General features: G+C 47.4%; 1 protein-coding gene across 8 annotated transcripts in view; it reads right to left on the minus strand.

Annotated features, from left to right (window-relative positions):
- The window catches only part of LOC144729146 (diamine oxidase [copper-containing]-like), a 38204-nt gene extending 15610 nt beyond the window's left edge, over positions 1 to 22594 (minus strand). For 3 of the 8 annotated variants that reach the window (XM_078609179.1, XM_078609123.1, XM_078609140.1), the window contains exons 1-2: positions 22551 to 22566; positions 11292 to 11495 (exon numbers count right to left, since the gene is read on the minus strand). The gene's annotated coding sequence lies outside the window, so the exon portion shown is untranslated. Of the gene's footprint in view, positions 1 to 2681; positions 2746 to 10433; positions 10563 to 11291; positions 11496 to 22550 lie in introns of those variants that run through there. The other 5 variants (XM_078609159.1, XM_078609114.1, XM_078609189.1 and 2 more) reach the window with 5 other exon arrangements.
- Positions 22595 to 22996: the final 402 nt, after the last annotated feature.

Here is a 22996-nt window from a genome sequence, read left to right on the forward strand (position 1 = left end):
ATTTCACAAAATCTTAATGGTGGATGTTAGTTATTTCCATTGAATCCTGAAAACTGCAGTCTGAACTCATGAAAATTCAATGCAAATGCTTAAGACTCGTGGATTTGTTTAAACTGATAGAGCGTGCACACTGTCTTGCAAGCACGTGTATGGTGTCTATTTTGCAGGCTGTAGAAAAAGCACAAGCGTCTGTAAAGAAGCAGCACGAGCACACATGCTGACCAGATGTGCCAGTGCTCATCAGTCTGAGGTTTGTGACCCCCATTTGGGGCCATGAGAACCAATCATGGGGTCACGAGGCATTGAAAACATCGTGTAACAAATGTATAAAAAAATGTTCCTGGGTAGTACGTATCATTTCCTAATTGCTTATGCTTCAAATATACAGAAAATGGATATTATTCCCCACAAACTTTGCTTTTGTGACCAGAATTTTGATATTTTGAAATGTACCTATTTTCCAAAATATTCCAGGTATATTCATTGCTGAGTAAACTTGGAGCAACTTCTATAACATTCTAGAACTTTCCAGTAATATAAATAGTATAAATACAGGGACCTTAAACTCACCAGTTCAGTTTAGTTCCAGCTGCCTAAGTCGATACATATCTGCATTTTTCTGAGATGGCATCAAGAGGCTACAAGCATCTGGCAGACGCATTTTGCTATGTTTGCGGCCAATTTATCAAGACAAGAGTGAAAAAGTACTCTGTGGAAGCATCTACTAAGATGCGTGAGGCCTACAAGGCATATATTGGCATGCCTGTCGGGGATCAAGACAAACCCTGGGCACTTTATTTCACCTGCGGGCAATGCAAAAAAACTCTGGAAGGTAAGATGGACAATTGTTGCTCGGAATTTAATGTTATACAATTTTCAATGTTATTGAAAAAATATATGATATATGAAAAATGTTGTGAGAATCTCTTACACATTAGTCATGGGTGAAAAACAAATATTTTTGTAGGATGGTACAGAGGGGAAAAGAGAGCCATGAAGTTCGCTATCCAAAGAATTTGGCGGGAACCCACTGACCACTCAAACAACTGCTACTTCTGCATGGTCGGACTGGCAAGAATGCACCTGCGATCACATATCTGGACCTTCATGCCAAACTGCCATGAGCTCTCAGGAAACCCACTCCTGAGGGGAGAGAGCAGCCGTCTTTAGAAGAGAGGAGCAAGTCAGATAGCGAGGAAGACGTAGATCCAGATGACAATTTCAGAGGTGGAGCTGAGGAGAGAAACCCGCACTACCCCAACCAAAAAGACCTCAACGACTTCATCAGAGATCTTGGTCTCACCAAGTCCAATGCCGAGCTTTTGACATCTAGAATCAAGCAGTGGAACTTGTTGGATGAAAGTGTGCAAGTCGCAGATCAGAGGAAGCGTCGCCAACCTTTTTACAGCTTCTTCACCCGTCAAGATGGGCTCTGCTTCTGCCACAATGTGACCAGTCTATTCGAGGCAATCGGAATCGCCTGTAACCAGAATGAGTTACGCCTCTTCATTGACAGCTCATTCTTGGAGCCACAAAGCTGTGCTGCTCCATAATGGTAACAAGTACCCATCTCTTCCCCTGGCTCACTCGGTGCACCTCAAAGAGGATTACAACAGCATCAAGACCTTGCTTGACACCTTGAAGTATGATGAGTATGGCTGGGAGGTCATCGGAGACTTCAAAATGGTGGCATTCCTGATAGGTCTCCAAGGCGGTTTTACCAAGTTTTCCTGCTATCTTTGCCTTTGGGACAGCAGGTACACCAAGGAGCACTACCACAAGTGGCACTGGCCACAGCAGACCGAGTTCTCTGTGGGGAGGAACAACGTCAAGTGGGAGCCACTGGTGGAGCCCCGGAAGGTACTGATGCCACCACTGCACATCAAATTGGGCCTCATGAAAAATTAGTCAGAGCTGTAGATAAGAAGTCGGCAGCCTTCAAGTGCCTTCAATACTTCTTCCCTAAGCTGTTTGAGGCAAAGGTCAAAGCCCGTGTCTTCGTCGGACCACAGATAAAGAAGATCCTGGAATGCAATGAATTCCCCAAAAATCTCACTAGTAAGGAGAAAACAGCTTGGAACAGCTTTGTCACAGTGGTTCGTGGCTTCCTGGACAATCACAAGGTCGAAAACTATGTGGAGCTGGTTGAGACTGGTGAAGAACTACAGCACAATGGGCTGTAGAATGTCCCTCAAAGTCCATATCCTTGATGCTCTTGATAAATTCAAGGACAACATGGGAGCGTACTTGGAGCAAGGCGAGCGCTTCCACCAGGATATACCAAGGACAGTATAACGAGAAAAATGATGGGAGACTACATTTGGGGGTTGATTCGTGAAAGTTATTTACAGTATAATTGTAAATCTCGAAAAACTACTCACTTCTAAATCTTTTGAAGTTTTTTTTTAATACTTTAGTATAAATAAAGGTGCATTTTTATTCATATGTTTTTTTTCTAACTTTATGTGAACGAAAATACACAAATATGCCCGTTTTCTCATTGAAATAGGTACATTTCTAAATATCACTGTCCTGGTCACAAAAGCAAAGTTTGTGGGGAATAAAAGCCATTTTCTATACTTTTTAGGCATAAGCCATTAGGAAATAACACTTACTATCCAGGAAAAAAATAAAAATAAATAGCTTTTCAAAAAAACACGCTTTAATTAAATGTACCGTACGAGTAATGGAAGAACTCCACAACTCCAGGAAGTGGGCCCGCAGCTTGCCACAGCGTAAGGGAGCATTCCCCCCGGCCAACTCCGAGCTGCCCCTCCCCCCCGTGCACCCATCCTCCATTGTCCCCTCCCGCCCCTCGGCGTGGCTCCCCGAAGCTTGCCGTAACGTAAGGGACCGTGGTGATTTACAGCCAACGTGAGTTGAGCGTGGACAACTAGACCCGTAAAAATGATTGTTTAAAAATAATTCTAGATTTGAAGCTTTCGTGACAGCAAGGATTCATACTGTTAGGTTTTTTCGGTAAAGTCACGTAGGTAAAACATTCAAATTAATAAAAATAAAATAAAAATCACGACGTTTCGGAGGCAACACAAGCCTCCGTCTTCAGGTGGAACCGTCACAGCCACGACAGCTGTATCAAGTAAATGAGAGATTGCAGGAGCTACCGCTCCGTTTATATAATGGTTGGAGAGGGGGGAAGGGGCAAGTGCAGCACACTTTTTATTCATATGGTAAGGTGAGGCTTAAGAGGGTGAGCCTTTGTTATGGAGAGGTACGGTTTGTGACTCAACCTGGCCTACCTAACAATAGAGTGAAAAGGAGAAACATGGTAAACCTGTAATAGTTGTCTGTCAAATAAGATTGGTCAAATAAGTGTAGTTCAATCTTTTTTGCATGGTTAATCACATCTTTTCAATGATTACTCAGTTTGTAACCATCATCACGGTTGAAATTATGTCTGTGTTTGTATATTTGTATGGCTTCGTGTACAAACCTTTAATGGTAGCCAGGAGGTTTGCAGAGAACCTTGGTCTCAGAAAAGACAATTTCATGTGAGCCCACCGAGTTGTAGCAATGATCGGTAACGGCCGAAGAATCAGTTCTGCCGTGTTTCAGATCTGACTTGTGCTCGCGGACACGATCAGAAACATGACGTTTAGTTTCTCCAATGTAGCAATCACCACAAATGCAACTCAATTTGTAGACTCCAGGATACTGTAAGTCAGGAACGACATCCTTCACAGATGGAATCAGATCACGGATTTTATGCACTGTACTGAATCGGACTTGGATCTTATGTTTGTTTAGAATTTTGGAGATCTTTTTGGTCACGCCTGCTATGTATGGTAACGTGATGGTTTTGGTCGGAGTTTCATGTGGCTGTTTCTGTGTGGTGGGAGAAACAGCTTAGCGGATAGTGCGGTCAGAGTATACGTTCATCCTGAGCGCCCGATGTACATGTCTTAATTCACCGGCCAGGTGGTGTTGGTCAGAAATGCCATGGGCTCTGTGGTATAGCGTTTTGATGAGAGAATTCTTTTGAGATGGGTGGTGGTGGGAATCCGGTTTCAAGTAGGAATCTGTGTGGGTGGCTTTCCTGTAGACAGAATGTCCCAAGGATCCGTCAGGCCTCCTCTCAAACAGAATATCCAAGAATGGTAGTTTACCGTCTTTCTCCACTTCCATGTGGATGACACTTTCGTCATCTGGCCACATGGCCTCCCAGCATTGAACCACTTCTTGGACCACATCAATTCTAGACACCCATCCATCAGATTCACCATGGAAGTGGAGAAAGACAGTAAACTACCATTATTGGATATTCTGCTTGAGAGGAGGCCTGACGGATCCTTGGGACATTCTGTCTACAGGAAAGCCACCCACACAGATTCCTACTTGAAACCGGATTCCCACCACCACCCATCTCAAAAGAATTATCTCATCAAAACGCTATACCACAGAGCCCATGGCATTTCTGACCAACACCACCTGGCTGGTGAATTAAGACATGTACATCGGGCCCTCAGGATGAACGGATACTCTGACCGCACTATCCGCCAAGCTGTTTCTCCCACCACACAGAAACAGCCACATGAAACTCCGACCAAAACTATCACGTTACCATACATAGCAGGTGTGACCAAAAAGATCTCCAAAATTCTAAACAAACATAAGATCCAAGTCCGATTCAGTACAATGCATAAAATCCGTGATCTGATTCCATCTGTGAAGGATGTCGTTCCTGACTTACAGTATCCTGGAGTCTACAAATTGAGTTGCATTTGTGGTGATTGCTACATTGGAGAAACGAAACGTCATGTTTCTGATCGTGTCCGCGAGCACAAGTCAGATCTGAAACACGGCAGAACTGATTCTTCGGCCGTTGCCGATCATTGCTACAACTCGGTGGGTTCTCATGAAATTGTCTTTTTTAAGACCAAGGTTCTCTGCAAACCTCCTGGCTACCATCAAAGGTTTGTACACGAAGCCATACAAATATACAAACAGAGACATCATTTCAACCGTGATGATGGTTACAAACTGAGTAATCATTGGAAAGATGTGATTAACCATGCAAAAAAGATTTAACTACACTTATTTGACCAATCTTATTTGACAGACAACTATTACAGGTTTACCATGTTTCTCCTTTTCACTCTATTGTTGGGTAGGCCAGGTTGAGTCACAAACCGTACCTCTCCATAACAAAGGCTCACCCTCTTAAGCCTCACCTTACCATATGAATAAAAAGTGTGCTGCACTTGCCCCTTCCCCCCTCTCCAACCATTATATAAACGGAGTGGTAGCTCCTGCAATCTCTCATTTACTTGATACAGCTGTCGTGGCTGTGACGGTTCCACCTGAAGACGGAGGCTTGTGTTGCCTCCGAAACGTCGTGATTTTTTTTTATTTGTTTTAACTTTTATTAATTTTAATGTTTTACCTACGTGACTTTACCGAAAACACCTAAGAATATGTTTACAAATATTTGTTTTACATTTATAATTATAGAATATAGTATTGTCATCAGTATGACATACCTATACCAAGTTTGCAGTCGATACGACATTGGGAAGATGGTTGAAATTGAGTTACAAGATTTAAGGATACGACAACAGAAAGAGTATGTTAAAAAAAAGCACGTAAAATGTAAAAAAATATATGTTTTAGATTTTTTTTATGATAGAATATAGTCTGGTCATCAGTATGACATGGGTATTTCAAGTTTTCAGTCGATAGCACATTGGAAAGTGGGTAAAAAATTGAGTTACAAGATTTTTTGAGGATACGACAACAGACGGAGTGAGTTAAATAAAAGCGTGTAACAAAAATTGTGTTACATAGTGAAATACTGTATTCTCGTAGTGTAGTAACCATACCTCTATCCCTTTCTGTCCTGGTGTCTCACACATGGTACCTCTCTCTCGAGTCTGTTCTCTCCTTATCTCTCCATGTGGCCCTCTACTCTGCACCTGTCTTCCTATCTTTCTATGAATGTGTAGAGTCACGTGTTTGTGGGTGTGCATGTGTAGTGGTGGTACGTGCTGGCGGGGAGGATCGTGAGACAGCGCGTGGTGGGTGGCTACATCACGGTCCGCAGGCGGGTGTCCACATCGCGGTCCGCATAGGCCCTGCCCCCTGGAGCGGAGGGCTATGTAAGGTGATGTGCGGGAGCACTCGGGGAGTCATTAACCAGTGAAGACAGAACACGGAGGAAGAGATAGGGCCCTGAGACCCCTAGCCCCGCTGCCCTTGTAAGGGCCGGGACTCTGTGAGGCTCAGAGGCGAGGCCTTGGGATTCACGGCCCGACGTCCTTGTAAGGGCCGGGCTGTGTAACCCAGTGGTCGAGACCCGTGCCCTGGCAAGGCGGGTCCGATAGCTCCCCGTGGGGAGAGAGTCGCCGGAGAGACTGAGTGCGTGGCCGAGTTAGGCACGCGTAGCGTAGACGTTATCTCGGCTGTGCCTGTTACTGTGCAACCAGTGTTAATAAATAAGTGCTGCCCCGTCAACTCGTCTCCTGCCATTATTGAGATATTACAACTGGCGTCAGAAGTGAAACTGTCTTCAAGATATGGATACCAGGAAGACTAATCGGACTCACGAGCGAGACCGGGAGGACGACCACGACGAATCGGGACAGCGAGCTTCGGGAGGAGAGGAAGAGGAGATGCCGACGCCACAGAACCTTTCGGGGACGCCCGACGCTCCGCTGGGGTCCGACACCGGACTCCAGGATGCGCACTCTCGCCTGGCGGAGCTGCTACTCGCCGCGGCGTCAATTTTGGCGGAAATCACCGCATCTGGAGGAGGAAGGACGACGGCGAGCGTCGAGAAGGAACGCGCAGGAGATTCCCACCAAAATGCGCTTCGCACCTCGCACTTTGGAAATGGCGCCATTTTTACGGAGCGCCCGTCAATTGGCGGGAATCACGACCACCATCACGTCATCGGCGCGTGCCAAAAGTCGCCATGAACCACCCATGGACGGGGCCGCCATTTCCCATACTGACGGCGCAGCGCGGGAAAATAATCTATCGGAAGACGACCAGGTGTTTCAACAGCGACTTCCTGCGTTGACGGCCTTCAAAGCTGAGGGGGGTGACTGGGGAGCCTTCCAGCGGAGATTCCTCGCCCATCAAGAAATGTCGGGGTGGTCCGACGCTACGGCGCTACGTGCGCTACCAGCGATGCTGGACGACAACGCGCTCGCGGCCTTCAGGTCCACCCCGAATTCGGGCCGCTCCACACTCAAAGCCGCGCTGGGCCTCATGGCCAAGGTGTATGGACCACCCTCGGCCTGCCGCCACCAATTCTACAGGCGACGGAAGGGGCACACGGAAACTACACTCGCCTACCGCACAGCGCTGCTTGCTCTCGCGGACGCCGCCTTTCCCCGCATGGACGAGGAGGGGCAGGACGCCATGGTGATGGAACAGCTGCTGGCGTTAGCCCAGGACCTGGGGGTCCCCATCAACACGGCGGACGAGGTGGACATTTGTTCGTTGCTGGTTGCTACGAGCATCCAGGCACACGAGGTCCTGAAACGGAAGTGGACAGTCGTCTGCGCATCTGCTCGGTCCACATACACGTCACACGTGGGTCGCCGCTTCGCGGCGGAGGAAATACGCATGGGGGCCGGGGATTCAGTTCGGCGAGGGGGGTTCGTACAGGGGCCGGGAGCGATCAAATGGTCCGAGTTGGGCCACAGGATGGTGGCTGCGTCGGCCGGGTCGTCTGTGGTTACGGGATTTATAGACGAAATTGAGATCAGGGTGCTGGTTGACACGGGTGCGTCGGCAACTATCATTTCTGATCTTATTTACAACATTCTCCCCATCCAATGTCGGCCCCTGCTCCTGGTAGACGTGCCATGTTATGCGGCGAATGGGGGCTCCTTGGGCATTGTCGGCCAGATTCGGGCGAGCATTTGTATAGGGGATATTAAATTGGCGGGACCTGTTTTGGTCTCTTCCTCCCTGGCGGTTCCATGTCTGTTGGGCACCGACTTTTTGGCTAAAATTCCGATTAAAATTCTCGTTGATCAGGGTTGTATCGAGCTCCCATCGGGTCACCGTATTGCATTTTTGTCAAACCCTACAAAACTGCGCACGGCTTGTGCGACGGTCCAAGCGCTGGCGACCCATACGGTGCACGTACCCCCGGGATCGCAGATGCTGGTACCCCTCCGGTTACGGAAGCCATTGGGGGGGGAGACGGCGGGGCAGGGCGTGCTGTTGGGTCCGTCGAACAGGGCTGTTGGGGGTCTGGACTTGGCGGTGGCTCAGACGTTGGTACGGGCGGACAGGGACCCATTCGTCATGGTTTTGAACGCGGGGTCACGGCCGGCCGTCATTCCACAGGGCACCGTGCTTGCTCACGCGGCGCCGGTCCTTGTGGAAGAGCAGCTCATTGCGCACGTTGATCCCACTCCGGCGCCGAAATTTCAATTGGGGGAAGATCAACAGTGGTTGGACTCGTTATGTGCGGGCTCCAGTAACTTGTCAGGTGTGCAATTGGGGGCGCTGCGCGCCCTGCTAATTGAATTTTCGGACGTATTCAGCAAACACAAATATGATATTGGGTGCACGGACCTGTTACGCCACCACATTGAAACGGGTGATGCGGCCCCGATTCGGCAGAATCCTTTCCGTTTAAGCCCAACCGAGAAGGAACACGTGCAATCGGCCGTCAATGACATGCTGACCGCCGACATCATTTCGCCCTCATCCAGTCCATGGGGAGCACCCATTGTGCTTGTTAAAAAACATGACGGGTCCTTGCGATTTTGTGTTGATTTCCGCCGCCTCAATAAGATCTCCGTGGCTGACGCGTATCCGCTCCCCAGAATGGATGAATTTCTGGATGCATTAGCGGGGGCGCGTTATTTTTCAACGCTAGACCTACTATCGGGATTCTGGCAATTGCCGCTCGATGAGGAGTCCAAACCAAAGACCGCATTCCGGACCCCGGTAGGCCTGTTTCAGTTTAATCGCTTACCCATGGGACTCCATTCTGCTCTCGCGACGTTCCAGAGGTTTATGGAATTGGTTTTGTCTGGTCTCCAATGGGATACCTGTTTGATTTACCTTGACGATGTCATCGTTTTCAGTCGAACTTTCGAGGAGCACGTCCAACGCTTGAGGGGGGTGTTCCTCAGGATGCGATCGGCTAAGTTAAAGTTTAAACCGGCAAAATGCCACCTACTTCGGGAATCCGTACGGTACTTGGGGCACATTGTCGGCCGTTCGGGGATCTCCACCGATCCCGCGAAGACGCACTGTGTCAGTTCATGGCCGACGCCCACGTCGGTTACTGAGGTCCGCAGTTTCATTGGGTTTGCTTCCTACTACCGCCGTTTTGTTGAGCACTTCGCCACCATAGCCAAACCCCTGCATGCTCTGACAGCGAAAGGGGTCAGGTTTCGCTGGGGGCCGGAGGAGGAGGCCGCGTTTTGCTCCCTTCGGGACGCCTTGGTGAGTGCTCCGCCCTTGTGTTACCCTGATTTTACGGAACCCTTCCTGCTGGACACGGATGCCAGTAACACAGGCATTGGGGGGGTGCTCTCACAGGTGGTCGGGGGAGTCGAACGGGTGGTCGCCTACGGTAGCAGGGTTTTGTCACCAGCGGAACAGCACTACTGTGTGACCCGTCGCGAGTTGCTGGCTATCGGTTTTTTTGTACAGCAATTCAGACCGTATCTCTACGGCCGTCATTTTACGGTCCGTACGGACCACGCGGCGCTTCAATATGCGCTGCGGGTCGCCCAACCCTCGGGCCAATTATCAAGGTGGTTGGAGGTCCTCCAGGACTACCAATTCACGACCACTTACCGTAAGGGGTTGCGCCACACCAACGCGGATGCCCTGTCGCGGTTGTCGCCTCGTTCCGAATGTGCGTGTCTTTTGGGGTCGGCGCGCTGTACGCCGCATGTCGCCGTCCCCGGGGGAGAGTTGGTTGCTGCTGCCGATGCACCGTGGGTCGACGTTCCCGCTACTCCTGCGGGCGGGGACTCGCTACTCGCGTTGCCTCTTATTGAGTGGGGCCGACTCCAAATGGCTGACAGCTCCCTACTCGCGTTGCGTCGTAGGGCAGGGGGTCCCGAGGGAGGGCAAAAGGGAGCCGGCTCCTGGGTGCTCAAACAGGGCCTACTCATGAGGTGGGACAGTATGTCCCGGCGACATGCGCTTGTCGTGCCGTCTGCTATGCGGGGTAGAGTTGTTCTGGCTGCTCACGAACGCCTCTTGCATCTGGGAGTTAACAAAATGCTCGCTCTGCTTCAGCGGGACTATTATTGGCCGGGATGGGGAGCGATGTGGTGAACATACTCAAGGGGTGTGTAGGGTGCGCTCAACGGAAACCACCGCCCATTGCGGCTAATCCACCACTAAAGTCCATTCAGGTCTCGCGCACGAACGAGCTCATTGCGCTGGATATCTTGGGGCCTTTTCCGGTGCCTAGGGGTAACAAGTACCTGCTGGTTGGCGTGGAATACTTCACTCGATGGCCCATGGCGTGGCCGCTTGCCAACCAGTCGGCAGTGGCCGTGGCGGACGCCTTTGTCCAGGGCTATGTCTTGGACAAGGGTGCTCCCGAATGCTTGCTGACCGACCAGGGAAAAAATTTTTCGAGCGTTTTACTGCATGAGCTGTGCGACCTTTTGGGTACAAAAAAAGTGCGTACCTCCCCGTACCACCCACAGACTGATGGGATGGTGGAGCGACTCCACAGAACGATTACTTCCATGTTATGCCAACAGGTATGCGAGGCTCAGGTTGACTGGGACTTGCAGGTCCCTGGTGTCCTCGCCGCGTACAGGATGGCCCCCCATGCGGCTACGGGGTTTTCCCCATTTTATCTCATGTACGGTCGGGAGGCCGATCCGCCTATGGAGGCCCAGCTGGGGATTCCTGATCCGCGGTCTAGATCTAAATTGGCCGACCATATTAAATTTAACATTGCGAAACTGGCCGAAGCGCGGGAAGCTGCAAGGCTGAATTCGACGTCTCGCCAAATTGCTAACGAGCGGTTGCGAGCACGAAAGGTGTACGTGCACGAATGGAAACCGGGCGATAGGGCCTGGCTGCAATGCCCGCATGCGCCGTTGGCTACATCCCCGAAACTGCTGAGGCCATGGCGGGGACCCGTGGAAGTCGTGCGGGTTGCACGACCCCAGTGCATTCAGATAAAGTGGGGAAAGCGCTGTTGGTACGTTCACCCCTCCCGGCTAAAACCGTTCTCAGCACCATATGGCCTTCGTTTATGTCGTGATGACCGAGCATGTGATGTGGCCGTCGACTCGGGGAGGGAAATGTCTCCGCCTGATCCTCACGTGTCTCCTTCTGATCCGCTCCCAGGTGTCTCGGAACTGACGGCTGCCGACCGTCGGCGACCGGATCCGCGAGGCACGTGCGGTTCTTCCAAGCCTGCTCCGTGCTTTCCTGGACTGCCGGAGCCGCCGGATGGTCAAACACGTCCTGTCCCGTACGATGGACCGGCCAGGCGGACCCGCGCTAGGTCGCGCCACTTTTCCTGACTGGGGGGGGGGGGGGAGACAGTTCCGCCGGGTCGTCTCGTCACAGCGTTCCCCGTCCGTCCGTTCTAATGTTCCGTTCAAGGGGCGAGCGGGGGGGGGGGGGGGTCGAGTGGACGCTGGACACGTCAATCTTGTAAATAATTTATTCGGTTTACTCGTCGGTGTGTACATATGTTCGTTGTTATTACTGTTAAATGTTCGGATTTATTGCGGGGGTTGTGTTGTGTTGTGTTGGTGTTACGGGGCGCACACGCGGAGAGGGTTTTTTTTTTGCAGCCGAGCCGGCTGCGAGCTATGTGGAAGGGGGTGATGTAGTGGTGGTACGTGCTGGTGGGGAGGATCGTGAGACAGCGCGTGGTGGGTGGCTACATCACGGTCTGCAGGCGGGTGTCCACATCGCGGTCCGCATAGGCCCCGCCACCTGGAGTCGAGGGCTATGTAAGGTGATGTGCGGGAGCACTCGGGGAGTCGTTAACCAGTGAAGACAGAAGACGGAGGAAGAGATAGGGCCCTGAGACCCCTAGCCCCGCTGCCCTTGTAAGGGCCGGGACTCTGTGAGGCTCAGAGGCGAGGCCTTGGGATTCACGGCCCGACGTCCTTGTAAGGGCCGGGCTGTGTAACCCAGTGGTTGAGACCCGTGCCCTGGCAAGGCGGGTCCAATAGCTCCCCGTGGGGAGAGAGTAGCCGGAGAGACTGAGTGCGTGGCCGAGTTAGGCACGCGTAGCGTAGGCGTTATCTCGGCTGTGCCTGTTACTGTGCAACCAGTGTTAATAAATAAGTGCTGCCCCGTCAACTCGTCTCCCGCCATTATTGAGATATTACACATGTGTTGCAGTGTTGCCAAGTCCATTTATAATCATCATAATTTGGCTTGTTTTTTTGTTTAGTAAGTTTAATTTTTTGAGAGTCGTCGTTGGTGGTGATGTTTTTGGACTTGTTCGTTGTGGGTTAAAGTGACTGGAAATTGACATTGTATATACAATGTCAGTGCACACAAATGTATTATTTTAATGTGTTGTTTAATGTTCCAAAAAAGAATTGTATAAATGCCCATTTCCTTCCCTTTGAAATGAGTTGGTCTTTTTTTGGGTTTGTCTAGAAAGGAAGAGTATGCCTGCACATGTGGGGGAAGTGGTCGTGCAGCATTTAGCATACCACATTACGAACCTAGCTATCCGAGTTCAATTCCTGCTCAATCATGTGGTCAGGAGCCGTTGCAAAGTGAAGAATATCTGAACTGGTCGTTTGGCCTTCGCGAGGTCAACTCAGCCTTAAATGAGTACCTAGTGCAATGTTTGAACATCGATTCTTGGGAGACAACGACAATTGGACGTGGTGCTGGCTATAGAGCCACATTGTGCCCCTAAAAGTACTTGCATCGAGACTTCTGGTAACGTCTTGACCGTGTGAGCGGTGCTCAAACAGACCCCTCTGATCCCTTCATTAATATCAGCTCAGTGCACTAAGTTTTATATATTTTTTAGTTAGTTTGTTCATTTACCTCATTTTTTGTAACTCATAATCCTACGGGGGAGACCCTGATTTTCACACGTTCTCCTCCCCGCATGGAAACATCTGACTTTTAGTCTTGGGACTACCCCATGCAACTGAAGCCTGTGTGTGTGTTTTGCCTGCCCCATACTCCACGTGTTCAATGGCGGAAAGAGCCCCAGGAAAAAAGTCCAAGGCCTCTTCCACACTGACCTGCTCAACCAACGAGAGACCTGGGACCATATCGTACTTAAAAAGGTCGACCAACTTTCCCAATGTACTCAGGAAATTGGACAACAAATGGAAGAAAACTCTGCTTTGCACCGGGTCTTCAATGCAAAAAATGAAGTGGGGTCAACGAAAGGGTGGAGAGGAAAGTGTCCATCATGACATTTCTTTAGGCTGCACTTGAGGAGCAGGGGAGGGGGGTCTGAACGAAGAACACAACGTCAAACTCAAATAGCTACAAGAGGCATTAAATCGACTGGATGCTAATGACCGGGAAAGTCAACTAAAATCCTATGGCCTCTCAGATGGGGTAGAGGGTAGCTCTTCCCCGGGAGCCTTCACCTCTATCAAAAAGTAAGTACCCTCTGCACGAAAGAACGCCGAAAGTCCAGATTGGCAGCCAATACATCCAGACTTGATAATTCAGGTTTATTGGGTCGGAAGGAAAGAAGGATATGGCTCAATGGAAATAAACAACCTGAGACAATATCCCCTGGTAATCCTTTTCTCCAACCATCAAGGGGCTGTGGAAATGCTCAGAATGGCAAGGATGTCAAGGGGCAAAGTCGCTATTGGAGGGGACCGGGTCTTCATAGTCCCTGACCTAACCCCAGCTGATTCCATATCGTTTTGGTGAAAAGGGACAGAGTATGCTTGCAGCTGCTCTACCCAGTAAACTTCAGATCCACATCGGGGAGAGGAGGTGGGATTTTCTGACCCAAGATATTCAGGAAGTTCTACAAGGACCAAAGGGTAACGGGAGGCAACGCTGAAGGAGTCCCGTTTGAGACTGTTGGTCACCAGACGATATGGATCGAGTGTGCCGGCCCTGCATCTTTGGCGCCTTGACAACATGTATGCATACCCGGGCTGAATGACACAGGGAACTCTCCTTCTCACCTCTCCTTTTATTTATATTCTCCTCCTACCATCTCTACCCCCCTTCCCATCCTGCTCCCTTTGACTACTCAGGATTAACTTTACAAGTGGCTTTCAACCCAGGAGTGATGGCTCCCTTCCGCCCTAAACTGGATGTACAGCACGGCATGCGCCGTGTGCAGCTGTGTGTGAGACACAGTGGTGGAGAGACTGGGGGTTTTGTTGTTTGGAGAGCCGACTGTCTAGAATATACTTATTTCTGATATTTAAACCCCTTCTCCCACAACTCACGAAGGCTAACATTTTGAACATGTAGCTCACACACCGGTGTTGATCCAACTCACTCTGAACCCTGATGAGGTGTTGCAAAGCTTCAAGTTCTGGGACAAGCAACTCCTGGATGAGAAGTTGATGATGGAGGAAGTAAGAAACGAGGTTAGAGAATTTATGGCAATCAACGTGACATGAGATCCTCTAATATCTTCCCTGGTAATCTGGGACATCCCTTAAAGCGTTTCTCAGGGACTCGTTGATGGAAAAAGTAGCCCGCAAGTTCAAGAAGGTCAGAAACAGGCAACGGGTGCTAGAAGAGAAACTTGGCTCTCTGTAAGAAGACTACGAATCCGTGCAATCGCAAGATACCATGAAGGAGACCGACGTGACCAAAATAGAGAAGGCCCTCAATGACCAGACCACCCTCTATAAGAAAGCCAAGCTTCTTTTACATGAGGAGAATCTTAGCAAGTCTGGTCAAATCCTGGCAGAACCAGACAAATATCACCTCCATACATTGTATAAAGGGTTCCCCCATAACCAAGGCCTTTTTCAAAAAATATAATCTTAAAGATCTTATATGAAGCCGTGAACACATCGGATTCTGCCACAAACGAGGTAATAAACACCTTGTTGAGCAATATTCCCTTCCCTTGGACCTTCAAATGGTGGAGGATCTGGATGGAATGGTTAACTTACAATAATTAAATGAGGCCCTAGCATCGTCACTTTTGGGGAAGGCGGAAGGTTCTGACAACTTACCGGTAGAACTCTATAAAAAAAAAATATTTGGATCCCCTATAATCTCACAGTTGCCACTGACCATTAATGCAAGTTCACAACCAACGGCCTCCCAAGCTCCATGTATGAAGCCAAGATCTCAGTCTTGCATAAATCACGCACACTTTCGGAGCTAGTAGGGAATTACATACCCATTTCTTTACTAAACTCCGACTATAAGCTGCTTGCAAATTTTTTTTTGCAAATAGACTATAAAATTATTTTCTGACAGTCATTGGAGAAGCACAAATGGGCTTTGTTAAGAACAGAGATTCGGCTGAGAATGTCATCACACCGCCACAAGGAGAAACCTAATGGCACATGTTCTTCCCCAAAGATGGGGCAATGGATAAATTCAGCATTCCTTCCACCTTCATCGATGAATGTAACTTGCTTTATATTAGACCAATCTCCTCAGTGGTCACGAACGGCCTTACTTTCCCGGCCTTTCATCTGAGTAGGCAAGAGTGTCCCCTCTCGCCATTGCTATTTACCCGAGCTATCCAACCCTTAGCTGAAAGTATCCGGAAAGCCAGCAGGTGGGAGGGGTAAGTAAAGAGGCAGTGGAAAATAAAATCAATTTTTGCGCGGATGACGTCCTCATTACTTGGGCAATATGCCCTTTAACAAGTTGCATAATACATGACAAAGTAGTAATTTTAAACCGGAAATATATATGAATAATTATAACGATATGCTTCACTCGTTAAACAAATATAGTTCAGGAGTTCTGCTTGACAGGCCGTCCCGAAAGCCATTAGATCAAATGTAGAATCGGGACTATTTTCATCTTCTTAAGAGCTGGTTACTCATGTCGTGCACCCAGTCCTGGAGAACCATGGGATGCGTAGTGCAAGAAGACAACAAACACTAGGGGTGCCAAGAGCTCATTACGCAATGGTTGCACTAACATTGGCTCTTTCACATGCACACACGCTGCACACATGCATGTGGCGTGTTGGTGCAAGGGGAGCGGTGGCAAAGCGGTTAGCAGGGTACACTACGACCTCGGCGAACAGAGTTCAATTCCCACACACCAGAGACGATTATCTGAACCGGTCGTAGGCCTCCCCTAGGTCGACTCAGCCTCAAATGAGTACCTGGTGCAGTGTGTAAACATTGTCACTGGGGAGACAAAGCCGTCCGGTCATGGTGATGGCCACCCACCCCCTCGTGTGCCGTTCTGGTCTTCATGGGTGCTCGTTAACAACACTTGCTCCTACAGTCTGTTAGGGCTATACAGGAGATCTATGTCTTTTTTGCCACACATATGAATGTTTTGTACTGTCTGAGCTTGGATTGGCATGCGATTGGTTGCTGTCCATGAAGTAAACATAGCCTCTGCTCATTTTGCCTCATGTAATGGTGCAAATATTTTCTCTGGAATTGAGCAAAATGTAATTTATACGAAGTTAAAACTCCAGCATGCTACATTTAGCCCAATTCATATGACCCCCTGTCTCAATTGGCTTGTCTGGTAATATAAATGCTACTCAGCAGCTGATGTTACGTAAACAGCAGGTTCTCACTCATATAAGTCCTTCTGTATGAACAGTACTGAGTGTCTACACAAGGGTCCTCCATTCTGGTCTGTTACAGGTGACTTCCACGAGAGGCCAGAATCACGCTGTTCGCTTGAACAGGGATCAATGCCTCAAACGTTACCCTGATATATGCTTTCCAGTTACATAACAGTTTTAATGGTAATGGTGGTGAATATTTGAATATTTTACTTTTATAACTTGAGTTTGATGCTGATTTGTTCATTTACCACTTTTGGCTAAGTAGTTGTTCTTAACACTTCTACTTTGTTCATAAAATGTGCACAAAAAAGTACATGGCCCAATAACCTGTCGAGGAGATATGGTGGATCTTTGTATTTTTGTGCATATATCTTCATGTACTGCATGTGCACGTGAATTGTATGTTAAAAGTGCTAAAGCTATTTTTTTTGCATGAATATGTATGTTTTTACATTTTCGATAATGGCATGTCAAAACAAAACACGAATTTCTGTTTGTTGCATATACATCGGAAGTCTAATAATACATATGGGTGCAAAGCTGGGCCCACAGATACGTAATCAGTTATCCAAAGGTCATGCACAACAGCTTCACTAGACAACAAGACATATAGGTCAGAGTGACACAATAAAAAAACAGAGCTTGAGTATGTGTGCTGTGCCTAGGACAGCAGTTGAAAGTGGACTGGGATTGAAAGGGAGAAACAGAAGTGGATGAGAGTAGAATTGGGTCATTTGGACAACTGAACATGATTAACGATTTTAGAACCTAGCTTGGATTTGGGAGTAGCATGGACTCCCGCAGCAATGGGAATGAACAAGAAAATACAGCAACGAGCAAGAATGAAATGACGTTCACGGGGATGAGAATGCATTTTGGAAGGTCAGGGATGGGATAAGATGCCAATTGAGCCTGCGAGAACAGGCGAAGGAAATTATGTTGGTTATAGCAGAAACACTTTTATAATCTGCCATTTCTGGCATTGGATATTCTTCTGAAGTCGTTCGCATTTAAATACCATGTGAAAACTTTGTCAATTTCAAAGCTGTACATTTATCAACCTTTAAACTTCCCAGTGTTATTAGTACACACAGTATACAGCGTGATCTCCAATTTCGAATAAGCCCATCTTCCTACCCCTGCTCTCTGTGCTCTGAAGAAGAGCCACTGCCTGAAACTCTCTGGTACTAAGCAGTGTTAATAACAGTTTTTGTGAGGTCTTGATTAGTACTTGTGTACTACTGCCAATGGATTGCCTTCATTCATAATTTGATTTTCACCACAATGGACGTTTTGTGTCATCTATAAATCATCTGTGCTATTGTAGTGACATAGAATGGGTCACTACGGTGCGTAGCGCTGGTTACTGGTAGAGAGTGGGATCGTGGGTGTAATAGCCCAGTCTACCAGCATGGCAGGTGAAGTGTGCCACTGGAGCGCATAGCGCCGGTTGCTGGCAGTGAAGGGCATTTGAGGATACAGCGGCCGGTCTGCCAGTAGGGCGCGTGACAGGCACGGATGTAGGGTAAAGGAGACAGAGGGGACACGTGGGGCAGAGCCCAGAACCTTCTGGTAGGTTTCAGAAGGGGGCGTGGCCGAGGCGCGGAGCCAGGCCATGCTGGGTCGGGGCTGCTGCGGTTTGGGAATGGAACCCGTCGTCTTCACAAGTCTTCGTCCCCCGTCTTCACCTTCTCGTCGGTGTTGGGTCAGGCAGTGTGCCGGCTGTCCTGACCTGTATATAGTTATCCCCTATACTGTGGAAAGTGTAAAATCAACGTGTATGCCTCCTACTATTAGTGTATCTGAAGTTACTCACTACACTATGATCATTCCTGTGTCAAAATCACTTTGCATGCACACTCTGAGAACCTCAGTGGACTGGATGATTTAAGCTATCATATTATTGTAAAACAAAATAGGAAAACATTTGTTGTCAAGCTCACTTGACAATATGGGATAAAAAAATATGACAGGACATAATTAAAATTAAGTTCCCATGACACTATTTAGTTTGTATATGTGTGCATGTCTAGTGAGTCACTCAGATACGCTAATAATAGGAGCCTTCACAGGTAAAGGGAGTAACTACACCGGTCAGGACAGGTATCAGGCTGCCTGACCAACAATCCTGAGGAGGTGAAGACGGTGACGCAGACTCCTGCAGCACGACGATTTCCACTCCAACAGCCGCGAGTCTTGCTCAGGTTCTCCCTTTTATCCACCCAGCGTGGCATCGCTCCGCCCTTGGCCACGCCTCCCTTCTAGAACCTACTAGAAGGTTCCCGGGCTTTTCCTCACGTGCCCCCTCTGTCACCTTTGCCCCACATTCCTTTATCCGGCCTATCACATGACCTGCTGGCAGACAGGGCTGCTACAACAGCAGATCCCATTCTCTGCCAGCAACCAGCGCTACATGCCATAGTGACCCATTCCATGTGTTTAACTGAATGTGAGTGTGTGTGTGCCCTTTCGAAGTGGGGAGCATTGGCACAGTGGTCGGTGCGCTGTGCTACAAACTCAGTGACCCGATTTCGATTCCCGCTCACGGCCAATATCAGTCACATATTTGAACTGGTCCTAGTGGACCTCCCCTAGGTTTATTCGGCATTAAATCAGTACCTGGTGGGGTTCGTGAACATCAGCACTGGGGAGACAAAGGCGGTCGGGCGTGGTGTTGGCCACCAACCCTCCGATTATCGTGGTTGGCTTGCGTTCGGTGCGAAAGAAGTTCAATATATATACACACACAACCCCCTGGCGTGCCGTACTGGTCTTCACAGGTGCTCACTAAAATCACTTGTTCCAACAGTTTGTTAAATGCTACAGGAGGGGGGATATTTTTCTTTGCCTGTGCTAAATAAGTACCCCCCCACACCCCACTCCCCCCCATTTAAGTTTAATTATTTTATTTCATACACATTTTCAATACGTGGCACATTAAACAATACATTAACTGTGTGGTGTTGTAAGTCAGAGATTATTATTGGGTGTTTATTGTGTTGGCTGAACTTTACTTCAAATGAACACGTGCACATGAGGGGTGGGAAAGGGTGGGGTTGGTGCAAGTTTTTACTTGAATTGGGAATGCAAAGGCGTTGTGGACATGTTTCTCCCCAAATAAGGCATCACCAATAGTGAAAAGATTGACCAACTTGGCTCTATCTTACAATATACCCATAATGTGCCTTGTCCATTTGTATATACCCAGTGTACGCCCTCAACGTAGAGCACACAGATAATTGTGCAATGTGCAGTTCCAAAAACAGGGTCTATTGGCAGCACTCCCAATGCCGCCACCTGCTGCCAAGAAGACCATGTTTAATATTGAATAGATACACAGACAATATATCTCCTTCGCGTATCTGTCTCTCCACGTAAACAAATATATATTAAAGCGTTTTTACACAGCCCCATTGACACCGCAGCAGCCTCTTGGATTGCATATTTTCAGCCACATTAATTCAATACAAGAAAACTCGGAACCCGTTTGTTACATACAGTGTCTCATCAGTAGAGTCAGTTGCCAAATGTCATAGGCAAACACCCTCTCTTTAAGATTCGGGTTCTAGTTCAATGCAACATATAACACAACACCGTTACTTGTATTCTCTACAATGCCAAACTACAAGAACCAATGGTGCAGGCATCGAGTGTGGAGGCGGTGCAACTGCATTGGGTCCTGTGGGCCCAGAGAGCTCCACGGCATCACCGGTGAGCTTCTGAACAATATTGTTTCGAGCGATGACGGTGCACGGTCCAGAGGGAGGGCACTTACCAATAGCATCTGGTATAAAATCAGTACTCTACTTTTGTGTACACCTCACCACTGATGAGCTCAAGATGCGCAAAATCAGTCGAGAGTTTATATGTCTAAACAATTACCACTTGTTAACATTATTCTGGAAAGCCAAGTGGGCCAATCGGCCGAACTATATTTATTGTTCCGTGTAGATGTGAATTGAGAATAGGTTTTCCCCTTTTTTCTGGCAATAAAACAGGTGTTAAGATGTTAAAACACCAAACTGAAACCTTTTACAAGGAATCATGTCTGCTTTAACCACAATACTTGTGGTCAGAATGCAAAAAAGTACTCTAATAATATATGCATTGTCTTTGAAACTGACTGGTCCACACCAGAGACATCTTTCTTTTGAGCCTAGTCTCAAAACGGTGTTAGACCAGAGGATGCCAAAAGGCGTAAGGCACAAAGACAAGCATTATCAGAGTAATGAGGGCTCGGGGTGAGCATCTACATCATGAGACCTCATTTGCCAGTACCGAAATATGAGAATAGGTTTTCCCCTTTTTTTCTGGCAACAAAACAGGTGTTTAGATGCTAAAACACCAAACTGAAACCTTCTACAAGGAATCATGTCTGCATTAACCATAATACGTGTGGTCAGAATGCAAATAAAAACGTATTCTGATAATAAATGCATTGTCTTTGAAACTGATTGGTCAACACCAGAGACAGCTTTCTTTTGAGCCTCGTCTCAAAACGGTGTTCGACCAGAAGAAGCCATATTTTGATAAGGTGATTAATTAAATTTAATCAAACGACAGCCCTTTGTCAGTCGACTGCTGGATGATGACCTTCCAAGCTGTGTGGGTCATGGAGGTTGTTTGACCACACTTTACCGTACTGGTCAGTGCAGGTTGGTGAAGTCTGCTAACCACTGTGTCACCGCTCTGCCTTATTTACATTTTCAGGTACATTTTCTAACTGATTTAGTCATGTGTGTCTGCTTTGTTATTATCATAGTAAATGTGGACCATCATTCCTATAATTTTTATTGACATTTTTTAAACGATTTTTTTCTTTAAAAATGTAAAAAAACGAAACAGTAAACATTCCAGTGTACTAACGATTACACCACAGCAGCATCTCCTATGCACTTTTAGAATATGAAAGGTGAACTGCACATGACACAAGTGTAACAATTTTCAAGAGTTTCTAACAGTCACATATGCTCCACATTTAATACATTCGACAATACCTGAATGCTCATCACACATCGGGAATGTATTCGTATTGAGACTTGTTCAAGTGGCAACGTGATTACTTGCCTGCGTTGGTCGGAGGAGGGTGTTCGACACACATTTTGTTCTCGTGATAGGACCAAAAACCCAGTAATGAAATATTACATTGTTCAAAAAACCCGATGTGTCAAGCAAGACTTCTAGCTGCCGAGCAATTGACTACAGTACTGAACCAAGAAATCTCACTATATATTTACAGTACAGCATGATAAATACAGCACTTATATCAGTAACTGCAATTTAATTTAAACATCTACAGAATCAGAGGACCCGTCAATTTTAAACCAAAAATCATTCGCACCTCCGATTAGCACGGTTGACTACGTATGTACGGTGCGAAATAAGTCAAAACCCAATTGTAGTGCCACAATTTACAGACCCTGTGGTCATTATGGTTTCACAAACATAAACTGTTATTGCTACCTGACAGCCATTGGCATCGTAATCGTCAAAATGTTTAAACAGAGAACGTTGTTGCTTAGTTTGGATACTGATAATGGCAATACTTTCAATAATTAAAACCTACAAACTATAGTACAGTGCATATACGTCTTTATTTTGTCGGAAAACAAGCACACCAACCAACTGTTAATGCAAATGTATAGCAGCCAAATAACGGAAAACGCATGTTTTCTAAATGTGGAGAGTAAAACCAGAGAACCCGGAGAAAAATCCACACAACTACAGGGAGAACATGCAAACTCCTTCAGTTTACCAGGCAAGGTAGGTAACATCTCACCACCGTGTTACCCTGTCTCCTAAAGCAAGAAATCATGCAAGATAATTGGTAAAAAATCATGCAAGGCGTGTTGAGTGCATCGTATGAGACTCCATCTGTTACCTTGCGACTTCTCGCCACACGACTGTGACTAATACCGGCCTTTTTTGGCTTATATAGCGAGCCATGAATGTGTTTGCTAACTGATAAATAAAAACAGATGTTTTCAGACAATACTGCCTTTGCTAACTGTTCTAACAAAGTCACAGCCATTTGCTGAGGGTAAATATGGATATGTGTATGCAGAATTACGATAATAACTTATTCTTCTTGCGTATGGTAAATTACAAACTCTTCAGTATGATTCTGTGGTCATACAGAACAGACGATACAACAATTGCGCAATGCCCGATCCACAAATACGATAATAACTTTTAACTGAAGATGGACTTTTAGAGAGAAATGAAAAAAAAATCACGAAGTGCATTTATCGCCCCACAGATGTAACCGTAAGAGACCTGGGATTTGGGAGAACATAAGGGGCAACAAAGCACGTGTTGGGTAAGCTC

This window comes from Lampetra planeri, chromosome 2 (assembly GCF_965212315.1).
Source record: "Lampetra planeri chromosome 2, kcLamPlan1.2.h2, whole genome shotgun sequence".
NCBI classification, from domain to species: Eukaryota; Metazoa; Chordata; class Hyperoartia; order Petromyzontiformes; family Petromyzontidae; genus Lampetra; species Lampetra planeri.